Here is a 15,000-nt window from a genome sequence, read left to right on the forward strand (position 1 = left end):
ATTTTGTGATAAAGTAACCTGAAAAAAAGTCGTGCAGATAGAAGGATATTATAAAGATAGGATGTAAGAATGAGAGAGAGAGAGAGAGAGAGAGAGAGAGAGAGAGAGAGAGAGAGAGAGAGAGAGAGAGAGAGAGAGAGAGAGAGAGAGAGAGAGAGAGAGAAATAATCGTGATAACAAAAGTAACATCAATAACTCTAACTCTCTCTCTCTCTCTCTCTCTCTCTCTCTCTCGCTGCCTAAAACACACTGGATTTGGAAATAATAAAATAGTAATGGAAAAAAGAGACAATATCAATCCGGCGAAAAAGAGAGAAAAAAAAGAACCAGTGGATGAAAAAACTAACAATCCTCAATATGAATTTGAACGATAATTATAAACACGAGTCCAAAAAGTTTCGTTCAGTCTGTTGGCTTACGTATATTCGGTCTGTGTTCGAGAGAGAGAGAGAGAGAGAGAGAGAGAGAGAGAGAGAGAGAGAGAGAGAGAGAGAGAGAGAGAGAGAGAGAGAGAGAGAGAGAGAGAGAGAGAGAGAGAGAGAGAGAGAGAGAGAGAGAGAGAGAGAGAGAGAGAGAGAGAAAATTTGTGTATATACTTGAACGTGTCTGCAGCTTTATTCGACTGACTCTCTCTCTCTCTCTCTCTCTCTCTCTCGTAATCTACCTGGATGGAAGAAAGGGAAGGTCCATGTTATCTTTCCTCCGCTGAGAGAGAGAGAGAGAGAGAGAGAGAGAGAGAGAGAGAGAGAGAGAGAGAGAGAGATACCTACACCTGTGCTATCTTCTCTAATCTTAAAACGTGTCCTTATCTCTACCTTCCCTCCACGCTTCACCATTTATTTTTTTTTCTTTTTTTTCAGTCACCACAATAGTAAACGCTCTTCCTACACCACCACCACCACCACCACCACCCCCACCACCACCATTACCAACCTTCACCACCACAATCCCCTCACCTCATCCTCATCTCTCTCACCATCCCTTCACCACTACTCTCACACCACATCTCTCCTTCCTTCACCACTACTTCTACTCTCCCTTCTACTATTTTTCCTTCTTTCTTTCCCAACTGATCATAAAATACAAGAACACACACACACACACACACACTCTCTCTCTCTCTCTCTCTCTCTCTCTCTCTCTCTCTCTAAGCCTACTTTCTCTATCTACCTTCTCTTTCTTTTGCTCACTATCCTCCTGACCCACTAACCTAACCCTTTCTAATCCCAAGGGAGGCACCACAAGTAGAACAAGCTGGATTTAATTCCCTAAAGTAATGAACGGATGGTCTCACCTGGATTCACAATTTCACACACGCTTAGGAAGGAAGAGAAGGGGATAGGAAGACATGCTGGGTGAAGGTGAGGAATTCCTATGGGGGTGGAAGGAAAAGTTTGGTAAAGAAGAGACGAATGGGTGAAAGATGAGGAATTTACATGAATGAAGGAAGATTTTGAATGATGTGGGAAAAAAGTATAAAAATGTTGGTGAAGACTGGAGGGGAAAAAGCTAACAAAGGCAATCGGATAAACTAACATTTGGATGCAAAAACGTCATGAAAAATTATTAAATCTGAAAGGTGGAGGGGGGAGAGGAAGAGAAAAAAGAGGAAAAACATACGAAGGACGAAGATAAACAAGCGAATAAAGTCATGAGACGAGAATGAACTAAATGAAATGAACAAATAAACAAACAATAAAAAAAAAAAAATAATATAACGGCAATGAAAACCTTAGACAACGGAACGACTGAAAAGAACTGTGACTCAAAGAAACTATTAACAAACAAAAGAAAAAAGATCAAGAACCCAAACGAAAGGCGAAAACAAGACGTGGAAAAAGAAATGATTTAAACAGAGAAGTCATAAAAACAATTACAAACAAACAAACAAAAAAAAAATACTCGAACAATCTAATCTCTCTCTCTCTCTCTCTCTCTCTCTCTCTCTCTCTCTCTCTCCCCAAGAAGGGCATACAATTACCGCCTTTCTTTAATCCCACACGGGGCAAACAACCAATCCTGATGTGCTAATCCCTCAAAGAAAAGAAATGAGAGATTCAATTTACTCGGACAATATTAGCAAAAAAAGAGCAAATGGAAGAAGAAGAGGAGGAAGAGCTTATTTACTTCAAGAGGAAACTGTATGTGGTGAGACGATGTAACAAGGGATAAAGAAAAAAAAGAAGGAGGGAAGGAAGGAAGGAAGGAAGGAAGGAAGGAAAGAAGGAAGAAAGAAATTGATTTAAAGATGGAAAGATGTCGAAGTAAAAAGAAAATAAGTAAAGAAGCAAGAAATGGATGAAAAATATTAGGACGACACGAAAGAGAGAGAGAGAGAGAGAGAGAGAGAGAGAGAGAGAGAGAGAGAGAGAGAGAGAGAGAGAGAGAGAGAGAGAGAGAGAGAGAGAGAGAGAGAGAGATCTGAGAGCAGCATTTTTCCCCTCTTGATGCCGGCTGTTACTGGCCCTTATTTGTGTATCAAAGGCTTCAAGGAGGGAGAAAGAGGAAAGGAGGGAAGGGGGAGAAACGGATACATGGAAAGGAGAGAGAGTGAGGAAGGGAGAGGAAAGAGAGTAGGAGAGAGAAGGGAGAAGGAGAGGGAGGGAGAGGGAGAGATATAACCCACTTGTAACCATAATGCAGCCACTCCATACACCCCACCTCCTCTCCGCCTCCTCTCACTTTTTTCCCTCTCCCTCTGCTCTCTTTCCCTCCTCCCCTCTCCCTCTCTCTCTCTCCCTTTCTCGCTCTCCACAAGTTCTTAGCAGTAAACATCAAGATATCCAAAAACGTACAGCTACTTGAGAACATTCGCTGTGTGTGTGTGTGTGTGTGTGTGTGTGTGTGTGTGTGTGTGTGTGTGTGTGTGTGTGTGTGTGTGTGTGTGTGTGTGTGTGTGTGTGTGTGTGTGTGTGTGAGCCTCTCCCATGCCATAAAAAGGTATAAGCATAAATAAAAAAAAATGATACTCTTTCTCCAGTTACTTCTTTAAAACCCCACGACTTCGGCTCCCTGAGTGTTCTGGCAAACATTATGAAACATTCGAGGCAGCAAACACACGTAGAAGGCCGAGGCTGATGGTGAGGTCCCCGCTCGGCTCCACTTTGCTATATATTTTATGCTGTTATTGTTGGTATTGGTGTTTAGATGTGTGTTTGTGTTTCCTCGTGTGTGTGTGTGTGTGTGTGTGTGTGTGTGTGTGTGTGTGTGTGTGTGTGTGTGTGTGTGTGTGTGTGTGTGTGTGTGTGTGTGTGTGTAATTTACAAATTCTCTATTTCTTTTTCCTTTCAATGTTTATTTTGATCTTTTATCTTTTTTTTTTTATCTTTTAACTATTTGTATGTTAATTTTAGGAGGTTCTGTGGATAAATCAGAAGAAAAAAGTGTTAATATATGATGATAGTCTCTCTCTCTCTCTCTCTCTCTCTCTCTCTCTCTCTTGTCACATAAATCAATAAAACCCACAAATCAATAAACGCTCACTCCAACTGTGCGCTCTGTACTTTCCCACGTTCATCATCCCTGGCTCGTCCTGACAAATCAATTATTCCTCTTTATTTACTCATCCCCATTCACTCCAAACCCTTCCATAACAGAATCTAAAATAGGGAAATCCACGCTCAATTACACCAAATCCACGCCATCAACTCATCCATCCAATCCGATCCAGCCCAGCCAGCCATTTCCACTCGACAGACACACAAAAAATCACACACACACACACACACACACCTTTACCTGCCACTTCTCTCTCACGATCAATTTTCAGCCAATTCTCAGCCTTCCGATGCCTTTTCTTACGGCTGTGATTAATGACCCTCACCTCACATCCTGCCTTTCATTGTTCCCTTGACCAGACCTTGACCTGACCCAAGCCTTCCTCCCAATCAAGCCATCACGTGACCCTGGGAGCGGGGAAAGGGCTAAGGTGACAAAGGACAGATTGAGGGTAAAGGGTGGGATGGGAAGGTAGATGAAGGAAGGGAGAGAGGGAGACTGAGGCTGAAAAACGAAGGTGGGGGAAAAAACACGATGGATAAAGGAATTGGACGAGGAGGGAATGGAAAGAGGTGTGTAGGAAGGGAAAGGAGGAGGAGGAGGAGGCTGAGGAGAAAGAGGGGAAAAGGAGTGGTGGAAGGGAATGAGATGAAAAGAAGAGAGAGTGGACTGAATGGAGGTAAAGGAGGAGGGAAAAAGAAAGCAAGGCGAAAAAAGAGAACCGAGGACTGAAAGGAGGGTGGGAGAAAAGAAAAAAAAACGTAGAAAAAAAACAGGAAAACAAGATAGAGGGAGATAAAGAGAAGAGATAAAAAGAAAGAAACACGAAAGGACAAGGAGGAATAAAGACAGACGAAGAGATAAAAGAAAAAGAAGAAATAAAGGTAAGAAAAGTAGGTAAAGTCATTATCTGTAACAATGCCCGAACACAGCGGAACAAGGAAGAGAGAGAGAAGGAAAGAGAAAGAGACGAAAAAAAAGAAGAAAGAGAAAAAGCGAAAAAAAAACTGTGCCACATACAATTATTAACTCAATCAAATTACTGGAAACAAAACAAACACGCAACCAAAACCGCCACAAAAGACAAACACCAATTAAGGATATGAACCGCTAAATGCAAATGACGAAAAAAAAAAAAAAATAAAATAAAACAAAACAAAAAAAAAATATCAAAACGAATAAAAAAATGTACCAATCACATGAATATTTAAATTATAACACTTCTTTATTATTACCTGACATTTTAATTCCTCTCTACAACATTGAATATTTGCATTTACCATTACTTTACCCCTTTTTTTTCTCTCTTTGTATTCGCCACGTATGAAAACAAACTTGGTCGTGTCAATGTGAGGAGGAAAGGAGCGCAAAAGGGACAACAATATATTTTTTCCCCTCAAACTAATGGAATGAAAGATGTACAGTGAGTTTTTCCCCTTTGACAGAGACATGAGAGAATAGAAAATAAACAAGGTAGGAATACGAAAGGAAAGGGATATAAAAAAAAAGAAATGATAGGAGATAACATATGGACGTAAAAGGAGACTGTGATTCGAGATAGCTAAGGTTAAAGAAAGAAGAAAAAAGAGTTAAGAGAAGTTATGACAGAAAAAAGACCAACGAAATGAGAAGAAAATATAACAAAAGCGAAGAAAGAGAGGTAAAAAAAAAAGAAAAAATTAAGAGAAAAGGAAGAGAAAGGCGATGGACAGAAGAACAAAAAATACAAGAAAAGGCAACAGGGAGGGAGGGGAAAGAAAAGGAGACTAAATGAAATAGGAAAAATAACAGAGAAACGAGGGGGAAGGAAGAAAAATAAACACAATAACAAATATAAGCGAAGTAAAAGATGGAATAAAATTGTACATAAAACTGTGAACAGATGGCAAAAAAGAAGACGACCTAATCTATAGTGATCGAAATGTGATAATGAAAGGTAAAAATAGGAATGCACTAACTCCTCCCGTCACCCACCCACCAGGCCGCCCACTCACCCACTCAAACACCCACTCATGTCCAGCCACTTGTCCTGTGCAGTTATTAAGTTATTGAGTGTACTGTACTTGTGTGTGTGTGTGTGTGTGTGTGTGTGTGTGTGTGTGTGTGTGTGTGGATGGATAGATGGGTGTCATATATAAACCAACACACACACACACACACACACACACACACACACACACACACACACACACACACACACACACACACACACACACACACACACACACACGTACTCTCAACTAATGAAGGAAATAAAACACAGGCATAGTTACTCAGGTATAAGAAACGGATACTTGCATACATAAACTATAACAAAGCAAACAAGTAAAAAAAATCAACGAGGAAGTAAATGAATGTATCCAATCTAATATCTGTAGGTTTCCATCAATTTCCTCAATTACACGATTTAGCAATTATGTGTTTATTTCCATTATTTATCTTCACTTTTGCATTTGTTGGCACGTGACATCCATCCCGTGCGGCTCGTTTGTCTGGCAAGCTTTCCTATATTTATGATCTACTGTTTTTGTTTCGTTTTGTTTGTTTTGACTTTCACTGGCAGTAAATCTCAATAGTTTCTCTCTCCCCTATACACACAGACACCTACATACCTACACACACACACACACACACACACACACACACACACACACACACACACACACACACACACACGGTCCCTTTGAAGTGAACGTAACAAACACAATCCTTTAAACTTCTTATTTTTAGAAAACTGTTGCCGACGATCATTACTCGCGTGCAGGATTCCTTTGTTTGCAGATTACATAAGATATTTTTTGTCACTTCGCTGTATTTATGGTACGTTGTTACATCGTAAGTTGTGATATCATCTGTTAGTTCGTTATAATCATCGCACGTCACTCTACAGAGGCAAACAATCAAGTAGATAAGGGGAAAAAATAAAGAAAAGTGCATGAAAAAAAGTCAAGGAAAAAAGCGTCAGTTCAGAACGAGAATCTCACATTTACACACACACACACACACACACACACACACACACACACACACACACACACACACACACAAAGTCCAAGTATTTTATTCCATTCTTACTCGATTTTAAGCTGACTCGTGTTTGGGTTTCAAGTCTCTGTTTGACTTACTGACCCCCCCTTGATACGAGCCTGCGCCACGCCAGCACCACGCCAACACGAACACCAACACCACACCACACCACGCCACGCCACGCACTACTCTTTCCTTTCCTTTCGTTCCCTCTCGTGCTCATTCTCTCACGCGTCAACATGCTAGGTGGAAAAACGAGCGTCGGCGTCAGACTTTCAACAACAGTGCGTCCAGGGTGTTTGGTTCAATAATTCTAAAGTTACTGTTCCTTCCACGCGCTACTCCAGCCAGGAAAAACGTAAAATCAGAAACGTTTGACTTTGTGTGGTGGAAATCTTTGTCTCTTCACCAAAGTTCTTTCGTTATTTTTTTTCTCTTCTTTCTTTCCCTCTCTCCTACCATTCTCTCACTAATTTCTTTTCATCTTTTCTTTTTTCCCTCTCCCCCCCCCCGTCTTCATTGTTGCAAGCCTCGCGGTTTACCAGTTTCCTGTTTCACGTACGTATTCACCAGCTGTTATCGAGACTGGCATTAGTTAGTTGTGAGTGGGACTAGTGTATTAGTACTTTCCGGTGATAGGACAGGGATAGGAGCTTCACTTCACTTCACTTCCTCCTACCACACATAAATTCAGTGTTTTCCAACAATTCCCTCCTTCTGACCCACTTTCCTGGGTAATAGTAGTGTCACAGTCATCCTCTGTTTGGATGTCTGGTTCTGTTACGTCTTCCTTCCCAGTACTAAGCTTCCTTGTCCTTCCCTGTCTTGTTAATGCGAGGGCTAGTTCGGATTGAGGGATATAGAGTACACGTATTAAGAAACGCTTTACTCTCTCAATGGGATTATTTTCAAAGGCTACAGAGATGATTGGCTGGGTTTTCACGAGTATTTCTCCTACTATTAGTGAATACGTCCTGTGAATCGGTCGCTGGAAACAGAAACACGCTCCACTTCAGTACTCGTTTCCTAGTTTTGCTTTTCTTTTATTTCTATTTCTTGTTTCATCTTTTCTTTTTTTACAGTGCTTTATGTCAGAGGCACCAGGCGATCACTCTTCATTCGTCGATACCTTCAGAAATGCTCGATCTACACCCATGCTCCCCTATGACCCTTTCCTGACGCTCCTAATGCTCTCAGTGCTGGGGAGTAGAGCTGCAGCCAGACGGAATATCGCGCAACGCTTTCCCAAGACACGTCCGTTTCCTGACGCGACTCAGGGAATGAACTTGTCAGGAGGCTGGCGGCGCGGACTGGCTCTAGTGGACTCTTGAGAACTAACTACAAGAGGGATTCCAGCAGCTCTTGTCCCGAGCTTTGTCTTCTCGCTCTGTTACAAGGGAGGACTGTGCGTGTATGGCAGGACGGGAAAGAGGGTGATGCTTTAAGTTACACACACACTCACACACACACACACACACACACACACACACACACACACACACACACACACACACACACACACACACACTCACACACGCGAACACTTCAACCTTTTCATACCAGCACATCAAAACCTCTGATTTCCATACATAAAAAGTACATATTTTCTTTCGTGCCTGAAGGAAAAGGGTGGAAGAGGGAAGGGGAATCCGAGAAGGAGGAGGAGGAGGAGGAGGAGGAGGAGGAGGAGGAGGAGGAGCAAGTCGAGTCTCAAGTACAGGTATTGGCCAGGTTAATTGGTCCATTACGGTCTGGGTGTGAGGAAGGGCACCCCGATGGCCGTCACTCCGCCACCCGACGCACCGCCACTTGATTATTAGCTCGCCGCTGCTCAGATCACCTGCCTACTCTGCCATGATTCTCCTCTCCCTCTCTCCTTCGCTTCTCTTCTCTTTATGTTCCAAACCCAACCTACCATCTTCTTTCTCTTCTACGTTCCTCCTATCATTTTCTACTATCTATACAACGTTGCACCGTGTATACATTTACGTTGTTATTTCGTTATTGTCTGTGTTCTAGATTCATTTCTACGATTTATTACGTCATTTCTCTCTCCTTCTCCGCTTATCATTACGTCTCCTTACTTTGCTATTACTCCAAAATGTTTTCTTTTGAATTATAACCTTTTCCTTCCTTGTGATTCCTCGTCGTTGATATAACTTTAACCTAACTTTGTACTGTCTCTCTACTTACCCTGCTTACTCTCTGTCTAAACTCTGCTCCTTTCTTCCTTCCTTCTATCTGATTCCTGTCGCTTGTATGTATCTCTGGGGTCTAACTTGAGCGTAGGGGGTTAAGTTTGCGTCGCGTTGTGTCACGGAAGCTTTTTAAAGTTCACACTAAGTTGGGGTGAGTCGGGGTGAGGCGCGTCGCTTTACGGGAGGATTGCGACACAACTTCCCGATCGTGTGCTCATCTTGCATCCAATCACACAAATGCACCGCCAGCTCCTTCTCTAATCTCGAGCTGCCCTCCCCTGCCTTGCCCTGCCTTCCTCGCCTTGCTTGCCTTGTCCCTGCTTCTCCTCCTTGTTCCTCCACTATTCTTCCCCTTTTTTTCTCTTTTCCTTCCTTCAATCACTTCCTCTTTCTGCTTCTGCCTTGTGTCTTTATCCCTCCTTATTTTCTCTCTCCCTCTTCTACTTACTTATGTGTGTTCTATTCTCCTCTTCTTCACTAGTCCTTCCCTGCTTTCGTCTTTCCCTCTGTCCGTTCCTCTCCTCCTTCGAGTCTACCTTCTTTCTGTTTCTTTTGTCTTCTCTCATTCTAGTTTAATCCTCCTCCCCCTTTCTTCTTCCTACTTCTGCTTCAACACTTCTCTCCTTTTTCTTCACTTTGCTTAAAATGCCCCTTCTCTCTCTCTCTCTCTCTCTCTCTCTCTCTCTCTCTCTCTAAGACAAGCGACCAGAGTCTTAAAAGAGCGTCATAAAGAAGGCGATATTTCTCTGCGGTATTAGTAGTAAAACCCCACACGAGCAGGAGGTAAAAGACGATGAAAATAAGAAGAAAAATATACGATAAGAGAACAACACTGAAGCTCAAAACTTGTATCATCATACTGGCATGCAAACCACTTCTCCCCCTCTTTGCCTTTCTTTCCTTTTCTTTTTTTTTTTATACATCTTCCTTCCTTTTTCTTATCTACCTTGTTCTTTTTTGTTTTTTTTTCTTAAGTTGTGAGTTGTACTTTCTTCCTTCTGACTCTGTACTTGCTTTTATTTCTTACTTGTTTCTAAGTTTCCCTATTTTCTTTTTTGATTAGTTTCCTTTTTCTTTATTACTCAATTTTATTCACTACTCTATTTTATTTCCTACACATCACCTACTCTTTTCCTCCCTTTCCTTTTTTTTTTCACTTTCATAGCTCTCTTTCTCCCTTCTTCTCTTCATGCGCAATTTCTCCTTTTCTTCCCTCTCTCCTTCCCTTCGTCCCCCAAGTGGTCAGTGTGGGTGACCTGGCGGGGCGGAGCGGGGCGGGTCAGGCACCAGTGAACCCTGACCTCGGTCCAAACAGGTCCCTGTTACACGCTAACACCCGTGACGCAGGCAATTAGCGGCCCGCTCGCGTTACCGTGCCGCGAGAGAGAGAGAGAGAGAGAGAGAGAGAGAGAGAGAGAGAGGGTAATGTAGCAGCACGCACATCCCCATCTTTCCCCAACCCACCCACGCAGCCACCCCATCCCCTCATCCTTCCCCTCACCTCTCTCTCTCTTTTCTCCCCTCCTCTCCCCAACCATCATCACCACCACCGCCACCATCACCATGCATGCTACTCGTGTTCTCCCCTCCCCTCCCCCCCTCACCTCCAGACCGCCTCCCCGATAACAGCCTCTCGCCCCATTACACGTCAACAGCGCCACAGCCACCCACGCCCCTCTCCCCCTCCTCCCTCACTGCAGGTGCTGAAGCTCAGGCTCAACTGACCGACTGTGCTAGCGATGGCGCGCTTCAGTCACGCACAAACTGGGTCACATCACACGAAGCTTTGCAACATACACACACATACTGACGCACCCACCGCTCTCACCACGCACTGCTTTTGTCTTGCTTTATAAAGTATCTCAAATACTCTTATGAAATGAACTGTTAGATTGTTATTGTTATTACTGTTATATTTTATTTGCTTTGCGCACAAACTAGTCCAGTCCAGCCAAGCAGCCTTTTCATTTTCAGTCACCACACAATAACTTCGCCTTTTCTTAAGGCATCACACACCAGACTGAAACGAAATAATTTTACTCTTACTCCTGGGGAACAAAAAATAACACACACACACACACACACACACACACACACACACACACACACACACACACACAATTCAGACCAGCCCCTGTCCCAACCACGCCACCCACACTTCCAACCGGACATTATCGAAGCAGCAACACAAAACTGATACAACACAAGATACAACATTCACATCAGATGGCTTTTATCACGGGCGTTAACGAGCAACACCCGCCAGATGTTACAGAAATAAAATCCAAGTGCCGGCAGCCATTCCGGAACCTGACAGCGGCCTGCAAACAACACAGAGTACAGCGGTAATGGCACCAACACTCCTACTTTGCTGCGGAATTAACACACACTAAACCTCTTTCATGAATCACAGCGGATTAATATGAAAGTGTAATGAGAGTGAGAGAGATAGAATTGTTGTGAGATTTAATTTAATATGTACATGAGTTATCAATTTTTTTTTGTTATAATTTTGTCCGTGTAAAAGGAATGAATGGAAAAAATTACATACCCTGAACCTCTTTTCATGAATCACAGTGGATTACTATGAAAACTTAATGACAGGAGAGATAATTGAGGATGAGATTTAATACACAGTAGTTGCCATTTCTTTTCCCATCATCATAATCTCACCACGCACTAATTAAAAAAAAGGATGAAGAGACAAGATAACACACACTGAAACCCTTTTATAAATCACAACGAATTAATATGATAACTTAAATGAGAGAAGAGATAATTTCCTTTAGATTTAATACTCCCTATATTTTCTTTATCTCACGACTATCTCACTCCACACTACAAGCCACAGACATTAACACACACTAAACTAAACCTCTTACGTAACTCACGGCAGATTAATACGAAAACTTAATGGGAGGAGAGATAACTGCTGAGAGATAATTGTGGTGAGATGTAATGTTGACACTACGTTTCCTCTATCTCACAGTTATCACACCACACTGCAGGTCAAGACACATGTTTACCAGGGTATAATCTTGCTGCAACACACTTTTAAACACTTCAGAAACACGGTATCTCAAGGGACAAAACTAAATGTATTCTCTCTCTCTCTCTCTCTCTCTCTCTCTCTCTCTTTCAACTGCCATACTTAAGCCCATTACTACAATCGTACCTCAACCTGAATATTGCTTCCACATGGACACACACACACACATACACACACACACACACACACACACACACACACACACACACACACACACACACACACACACACACACACGGTTCACTACGGCTAACATTCTACAAGTAAAGAAGACTAAAGTAAAATATCGTTTTCTACGTTACGCCTTTTCCTTTTCTTTCTTTTACTCTTCTATTTTTCTCTCTCTGGTCTACACTACCTAATGTTTTTTCCCGACTCATTCCAACCAATCTCTCTCTCTCTCTCTCTCTCTCTCTCTCTCTCTCTCTCTTAAAAGTTACTTAAAGATTTGTATATCTTTCTGCTTTTCCTCCAACAATACTTGCTAAAAGGAGACCAAGCAAGGAAGGAAGGAAGGAAGAAGGAAGGAAGGAAGGAAGGAAGGAAGGAAGGAAGAGGGATAAAATGATAAGAAGGAGGGAGGAAAAAAAGAATGAAGGAGATAAGCAAGAAAAGAAGAAAGACTGAAGGGAAAATAGAATGATAAAAAAGAATAAGGGATAAAGGAAGGTACGAGAGACGAAAGAGAGGGAAGAAGAAAATAAGAGAAGAGATAATGTAGAGCAATGGAGGAAGAGAAGATGGAAGACAAAAATTAAGTTAGGTACGGATTAGATTCTACTGTTCCTCATCATAACAAAACATCTCTCTCTCTCTCTCTCTCTCTCTCTCTTTGAACACATTTTTCTCTCATTTCAATAAGATGTAAAAACTGAACACGAAAGAGAAAGCGAAAAACCAAGAACAGTAGAATATTAGATGCGAAATAAGAATGTAACACGAATTTTAAAACTTTGAAAGGGGAATGATAAAATTATAGAGAAAATAGGAGACTGAATGAACATGTTTAAGTTAACTATTATATTGAGACTTTTACTTAATTCTCAGGGAAGAAAAAGAGTTGCAATAACGAACAGCACGAGAATTTTAGCGAGGAGAATAAAATAATTATTTCATCCTTTGTTTTAGAGAGAGAGAGAGAGAGAGAGAGAGAGAGAGAGAGAGAGAGAGAGAGAGAGAGAGAGAGAGAGAGAGAGAGAGAGCATCCATATGTCCCCTTCCATTATGAATTTCAGCACCACAAAAACATTTTTTCTCTCTCTCTCTCTCTCTCTCTCTCTGTATGGATCCAGTCTTATTAAAACTTATACATATAAACATTTTTTTTTCATATATAAACAGTCATGGCTATATGAATAAAATCTCTCTCTCTCTCTCTCTCTCTCTCTCTCTGTCCATAAACATAGGAGGCTAAGCACATAAAGCACCACGAAATACCAGATTAGCCAGCAAAAAAAAAAAAAAAAAAAAAAAAAAAAAAAAAAAAGGCGCTGAGGGTTAGAAAGACAAAAGACTCCGGGGAAAAAATTATCCAAACCTATAGAAACGAATGGCGAACGGACCATTATGTTGAAAAGCTCCCTTCATTGCCTCTGTGCTTCCCGCTGTGGTTAAGTACGGGGGTCTTTGTTCCTCTGTGGCTATGCTGGCTGTACTGAGGGTGGTGATGGTGGTTGTGGTGGTGGTGGTGAAGGGTATAAAGTATAGACTTATAGTAATTTTGTTGTTGTTTTCTGTAGCTTGGTAGAGTTTGGTGTCCTTTTCTCCTCATTTTTCTAGTTAGTGAAAAGGTGATGTCCGTTTTCTCTTTTGATATATTTTTTTTCATTCGTTCGTGTGTTTAGTATTTTATGATTTGTTGCTTGATTTGGGTGGTTTTCTTATTGATTTTGCTTGTTTTTATCATTTTTTGGTTGGATTAAGGTAAATTATTTGAGTAATTTAATAAATAACAGAAAATAGACTAATCTCATGAACTTTATTTTTATTTTTGCTTTATCTCTCTCTCTGTCTGTCTGTCTGCCTGTCTGTCTGTCTCTCTCTCTCTGTGTGTGTGTGTGTGTGTGTGAGTGTGTGTGTGTGTGTGTGTGTGCATTTCTCTTCTGTTCCTTTTAAAATTACATGGTTCACCTCTTCCTCGTCTTCCGGTTATGTCAATTTGTATGTCAACATTTTTTCCTTCACAATTTTTTCTGACAATATTTTTTCCCTTGACGTTTCCTGCCTTCTGTTTTTTCGTCAATTTTTTTCTTTACAATTTTTATGTCATATGTTAACACTATTTCTTTCTCCAGATATATTGTAGTCTCTACCCATTTAAAGTTTTCTTTCTTTCTTTAGGTTCTACTCTCTCTCTCTCTCTCTCTCTCTCTCTCTCTCTCTCTCTCTCTCTCTCTCTCTCTCTCTCAAAGTAACATTCTTTTCTCCTTTCTTCACTTCTTTTACCTCTTTCTTCTCCCCACTGCTTCTTCCTCCTCCTCCTCCTCCTCCTCCTCCTCCTCCTCTTCTTCCTCCTCTTTGCTTCCTCCTAAAGAGTTTCCAAGCCCACATTATTCCAGTCTTGCTTTAGTATTTGGGTTCCCGTGCAAGGTTAGCAAAGGGCAATAATTCCACTTTTTTTTCCTTTCTTCCTCCTCCACTTCCTTCCTTCCTTGCCTTGTTTCCTTTATTCTGTGTCTCTTTACTTATCTACTTTTATCCCTCTTCTCTGTCTCTCTTCCTTCCTTCCTTCCTTCCTTCCTTTCTCTTATATATTTTTTTCTGTCTCTTATTCGTTAGGTATCTGCATTTTGCCTTTTCTTTCCCCTCATTCCATTCTTGGCTTTACTCTCTCTCTCTCTCTCTCTCTCTCTCTCTCTCTCTCTCTCTCTCTCTCTCTCTCACCTCACACGTACACATTACCATCCGTCATTTCCATTCCCTTTACTGTTTACCTAAACGCCACTTTCTCACCCCTTCCTTTCCATGTAAACTTACCTTTCCTATGTTTCTCATTATCCCTCCCTCTCACCTCCACCCTTCCTGCTCTCCCTCCTGCCCCTAACTTCCTTCCACCTCCACCTACTCTTCGACTCTCTCTCTCTCTCTCTCTCTCTCTCTCTCTCTCTCTCTCTCTCTCTCTCTCTCTCTCTCTCTCTTCTCTCCCTTATTCCCCATGCTTCCTCCCTTTCCACTCAACATTCATTAAAAAAATATACATTATGGTCATGTTTTCCCGCCTGTAACCCG

At 41.6% G+C, this 15,000-nt stretch overlaps 1 protein-coding gene across 7 annotated transcripts in view; it reads right to left on the bottom strand.

Annotated features, from left to right (window-relative positions):
- Positions 1-15,000, bottom strand: part of LOC123511242 (latrophilin Cirl-like) — a 227,891-nt gene that overhangs the window by 155,511 nt on the left and 57,380 nt on the right. The gene's annotated exons all lie outside the window — the stretch shown is intronic.

The sequence above is a fragment of the Portunus trituberculatus genome, chromosome 31 (assembly GCF_017591435.1).
Source record: "Portunus trituberculatus isolate SZX2019 chromosome 31, ASM1759143v1, whole genome shotgun sequence".
In the NCBI taxonomy this organism is placed as follows: domain Eukaryota; kingdom Metazoa; phylum Arthropoda; class Malacostraca; order Decapoda; family Portunidae; genus Portunus; species Portunus trituberculatus.